The sequence below is a fragment of the Catharus ustulatus genome, chromosome 2, assembly GCF_009819885.2.
Source record: "Catharus ustulatus isolate bCatUst1 chromosome 2, bCatUst1.pri.v2, whole genome shotgun sequence".
NCBI lineage: Eukaryota > Metazoa > Chordata > Aves > Passeriformes > Turdidae > Catharus > Catharus ustulatus.
Window position 1 is genome coordinate 27,008,208 of NC_046222.1, and position 6,000 is coordinate 27,014,207.

Below are 6,000 nucleotides of genomic sequence, written 5' to 3' on the forward strand. Positions count from 1 at the left end.
AGATTCTTAGGTGATTATTTACATCCCCTCTAAGCTTCAAACTCCACCTTTAGGTGAAGGCAAGGGGTTTGAACACTGGGCTGATATCACCCAAAGAAGCAGTGCACCAGTGCCTTCCCAGACTGAAGAGACAAATCCTCATGTTTCAGGACTACAGCATGAATTCTCTACACAAGGATTCTGTACCACAGGACTGAACCATCCCCTTCCTGGGAGACCATCTCGTAAGTTAGTATGGAGGAAGTCTCCTTGCATACTAGCAAGCAAGCCCTTAAAAACACAGAAGCAGAATCAAGATTACTTTAAAGGCTTTTTTGTCTTTTGAATGCTCTACACAACCAGTACTGCAACAGATCATCTCTTGCCAGAAACACAGCCAAATCTTCAGGGCATCGGCCTGGAGGTGGAAGGTCGTTTGAAAGAATGAAGTCACTTTCCAGTTTAAAACCAGAACTGCTGTCTCTAACAGCAAGACTCAGTCCTCAGCATCCTAGACATTCTGGGGTCTCATGCTGAGACCAGGACTCTGGCTCTGTCCTCCCCAGTAAAGAAGACAACAACCCTCCTGCAAGCTTTGGTATAAATTTAAAAGGTATTAATGCCTTCCTCACATTGTCTTTTGCACATCTCTCACCAGTTTGTACTATGATTAGGACTATCATCACTTTCTTGTTAAGCCCCTTCTTGTCCCTGTCCAAAAACATACTAGTAAAGATTAAGGATTTGCCATGCACGCAACACTGCAAAATCCGAATCAGTGAGTTTAGTGTGCAGTATCCCTGGTAACAAGGCAAAAGAAGGAAGCTGGTGTTTTGTACTGTGCCACAAAATAACCACCTGCCTGTCCCACTATATTAGAAGCAGGAACTGTGAGCATTTAGACACAAGACATGTGGCAGATTTTCCACAGTGCAGATATGCAACAGCTGATGTTCAATGTGCATTTAAAGGACAGTGAAGCTTATTTCAGTGCTTGCTAGGGTGACAGCTGTTCTCTTTTGTGGAGGAAACACCCATGAAAATCTGAGCATTTTGGAACAAATTCCATTGCACAGACTCATGGGAAAGACAGGTGTTTGCACTCAAATGGCTGCATGTGTTACCAACACAACAAAAGGGCATGACAGAAGACAACTGTTTTCTGATAGTCTCTACACTTAGTAACTTAGAAAATGTTAACCTGCATTTGGAAAATAACATCACTAGCCCTCCAAAACACATAAATCTGCAAAGGGCTGTCCCTACACTGCAGTCAGACTCGCTGTTTTCAGGTAAAAATCAGAAAAATCAGAAAAAATAGCCCAGGTTTAAAAGCACTTAGGCACCAGATACACATTAGTCACCCATGGGGAAATTTTTTTCCCCAATATTGCAGAGTCACACAAGACAGCGGCCTATAAAGATCTTTCCAAAGAGGAAACATGTTCCATTATCAGTTATCATGACTTGAAAGAGCAAGATTTTCAAACTTCTGCAAAAAGACCTATATGAATCATCAGAACTGACCAGAATCTGACAGCTGGGCCACTGTTAATATAAACCACTACATGCAAGCATCTCCAATTAGTCACCCCACAAAAAACAAATGCTGCCTAAGGTCTGTGCTTGTACATCACAGGAAACCTCATTCAGAGCCCAAGTCGAAGAATCTGTGGAATGAAGAAAAATACTGTAGTTCCATAAAATCATCCATAATACAAACTTCTTACCTTGATCAGTTCTGCTGCTAACCAGGCTGTGTTTCTGCAACTCTCATGAATGGTGTTAAGCTGTGAGTCAGTTGAGATGCAGCAAAACTATAAGTTCACTTCTTTTCCACTGCACACATTCCATTTGTCCTTTGTTTTCCTGTAAGTGTTGCTGTTATTAACAATTTTATTCTGCTTGATGGCATGCATTTTCATGCCTGTGTCAGTGGCAAACCTGGCTTGTTTGAATCTATTCAAGTCTCTCATGACCATATTTTATGAAATGTGAAGCTCCGCTACAAAAAATGGTTTAACATTCTCAATGAAATGCAGGATCTAACTGGAAGGAATCATTAGTATTTACAAATAAATGAGTCATTCCATATTTGAGATGTCACTGACTGCAGCTGCATACTTCTATGTACTTCTATGTATTTACATTCCAGCATCTCACTTCTTTTAAATACTGCATATGCAAGACATGCCTATAAAGAGCCTGCAACATCACATATCTTCTGAATCCATTCAGAATCCCCACAGCTGTTTTTCATAAAGTTACTAGATGATGTAGAAAGTTCAGTCACTCTGAAGCCATTTCTTTCACATCAGTGGTCATTCTAGATTTCAGCTTTGAACACCTCATTCATTTGCACTTTTTTTTTCTCGCTGATCTTCTCAAGGATCTTTAGAATCTTGGTTCCCACCAAAATCAATGGGACTTGACCATCAAGTGCTTAATGGTCAGATTTTAAGAAGCATTAGGACATCTCCATGTCCATGCAGGTGGAGGGATTCTCAAGAGAGCCTACTTACATTGGCATCTTCCTTAATACATTGTGTATCTGGAATACAATTTTTTTTTTAAGTGACATAGGAACATATGTCATCTACATGGCAGAAAACTTCATCTAAATGCTGAGCTCAAGCCCACATCCTGACTACTTTGCCCTGACTTTCAATATGCTGTGCAGTATTTTATCTAAGTACTGTCTTAGGTTGGTACGTACTCTGTATAACTCTACATTTTATTCCATGCTTCCTATATGGTCTGGCATTAACTGCACTAGTCACTTATTTAAAATGAGAATGGATTTTTCAAGGTCTGGTTCTTTCCTAGGGAGAATGCATACAAAGACTTTGTATCAAACAGAGGATGTTTCCAGATCAATATGCTAGAGGTTGAGTTCTTATCAGGTTCTCAGAGTTGGTATATGAAGACAACAATGATGTGCTCTATATCCTGTTTGGTTCAGTCTCCACCATGTGAGACTGGCAAGTGATGTGGGAAGGACTGTGTGTGTGCAGGCAAAGACAGAGAGGAAAGGAAAGACAGGGGAACTTTCAAGACTGAAGAGAGTGCAGACTGTGTTCTCTTACATGAGGGAAGTACTACATCCTTCTCCAGTCCTTGAAAGGCCTCTGTTGAGACCCCATCTGATTCTAGCTTTTTTGTTCCAATAACCCCAGTGTCTTGTCATTGCTTCCTCACCTTTTTATCTTTGGTAGGCCTGAGCCCCTGGATGTGTTGTTACCCTCACCTGACCTTTATCCGGTGGATTGCAATTAAAGGATGATAAGAAAATGCTGAAAGGTTTAATGGCGTGTATAAAGATTGTGTTGCACTAATAGTTTAAGAGTAAATAAGAGTTGGAATAAATTGAATAGTTATACTGTGTCATAATAAGCTGAAATTAATCTCTGTAGCACTTCTCCAGATATTTAATTTCTGTGAAGGGAATGGCTAAAATAGTCGGAGAAAATCAGGAGTTTCTAATGCTTACTTCAGATCAGGTAAATACAAAAACTCAGTCCCCAGAAAAGTATCTCAACACACTGAAACTTGAAACCTGCAAGCTAGAACAATGGTATTGGCATTTATTCTTCTGGATATTACATGAAGGAGTGAGAACATTAGGAATTCACTAGTTCTCTAAGGAATTCAATCCAAGATCCTTTTCCTCCTGAGGCAAGACAACATGCCTGACTACACCCCTGCAAATCATCGAAATGTCAGCTCTGTTCTTTAAGAATCATCATTTAATAAGATGATCCAATCCAAGTGAAGTTAAATATATGAGTGTCCTCCAGAGGATGCCTGAAATATTGGTAAAATTTGGGATTTGTCACAATTTGAACCACAGGCTGAAAATGTCCTTAATTTTGCCTTCTGTTCTTTTAAAATTTTTTTTTAAAAGTGCTAATCACAATCATTACAGAAGTCTTTTAGCAGTCTTTAAAGTGAATTCTTTAACTGTGATCACAAAGTACTATTACTTTATTTCCTTTGAACTTTTACTTTTTAGACTATCCTCATCTGTATATTGCTTTTATTACAGGAAATGTGCCCACAGTCATACTGAGAAAAAGAAGACAAGAGAGAACAGGTCTCCTAATAAACACTTTCATCTTTTTTTTTTTCCCCATTTCAGCTGTTGAATGAGAAGATGCCTCTCTTAGCATGGCTCTTAGAAAAACAGAATGAATTAACCACAGACTTCACCTTAGTGAAGCTCCATTTACCACAATCAGTACTCCAAGGCCGTTTTTACAAAATATGTCATAAGTTACGAGTGAGGTATTCCACAGTGGTTACTATGTCTTACTAGGGCCAAAGGTCAACACAAAGCCAAGGTCTCAATCCACAAAGAAGTAGATTTCACAGCATCTTTTTGAGAATTACCTCTGCATTCTGATGTCTATAGTGACCACATCTTCCTCCTCCATTTTGCTGGCTGGAAGGAAGGCTCCCTTCTTCTGGACTAAAAGTTTAGCAATGATACTGACTGCAGCCTTGTGTTGCTGCTTTCCCTTTGAACCACAGACCTGGAAAATATGTTTATAGTACATAGAGAGTAAATTGTGTGGAACGGATAGGGAACAAACAGGAATCCAAGGCATTACCTTGGTACCTTGGATGGGTCTGAATCTATTTTACATCAGTTCACATTTGGGTATAAGAGCTGAACTGGCGGCACCCAGGTTAGAGCCTGTGATGGGCAGGACCATATATGGAGGAATTGCGACATCCTGTGGCAAAAATGGGAAATGGGATACTAACAGTTACCTATTTTAAATAGATTACAGTAATTTCACGATTACAAGCCGCACCTGATTATAAGCCGCACCTCTGGGTGTCGGCAATGTTTAGGTCTTTGTCTATATATAAACTGCACCGGATTATAAACCCCACTTCTGCGTGCAACAAAGTACCGAATTAGTAACAATCGCGCCATCGTGGGCTTTACTGGCAGTTGCTCACTTTGCAAACATTTTTCACGGATCAGGGTAGCCTTTAAACACAGCATAAAAACTAAAAAAATAAACAGAGAAAAATCACTCACTTTTATTAAACCTGCCAGCTCCGCTTTCACCCAGGTGAGGGGAGGGTACGGCCCAGGGGAGCGAGGGCAGCAGGGCCGGGCAGGCTGGGGACCTGCTGCCCTGGGCTGCCAGAGGCAGGGGCTGCAAGCGAGAAAGTTTCTGCTGCTCACCGGCTGGGCTGGTGCCCTGCCCTGGGCGCTGCGCGGGAGCGAGCGGTAGTGCGGAGCCCAGGCCCACTGGTGTTGGGAGCTGCGAGCCCAGCGGAGCCACTCGGAGGGGCCCTGCGGGCGGAGGTGCTGCCACCTGGCTACTGCCCCACCACCAGGGGCTGGGGAAGCGGCCTCGCTGCCCCCTCCTCCCCGGGGCCAGGGAAGCGGCCTTGCTGCCCCACCTCCCTGGGGCCGGGGAACTGGCCCCGCCTTCCTGGGGCCAGGGAAGCACCCCATCATCCATATATTAGCTGCTCCAAATTACAAGCCACACTTCCGGGTTCGGACCAAAATTTTAGTCAAAATGGTGTGGCTTATAATTGTGCAATTACTGTACTTTTGGAACTTCCGGATATCAAAGCTTCAACAGTGATTTTAATGCTAGAACTTTGTTGCCTGTAGCTTAGATTTTTTTCTTTTTTTTTAATAACTAGAAAAGATCGCCACAAAGTATCACAGGCATCCAGCACCATGACAGTGCTGCCATTTGACTCCTGTTAAGAACAGAAGATGACAGATCTACAGAATGAAACTTAAAGTCAGATGGATGACATCTTGCCAGGGGTTTCACAAATTGTCATGGATTGCAGGATTAAGTCACATTCAAGAAACCCAGTTCCCTCCCAGGTTTTGGAGGACAGAAGGAAAACAAACCGGAGGACAGAAGCAAAACAGACTAGAACCTCATCAGCTGTTTAGCTCAACTTCTTTGCTTTATCTTCCCTAATCCTGCCATTCACACTTCCTCACTTTTTCAGCTCCTCACCTAGGTCTCCCATTTT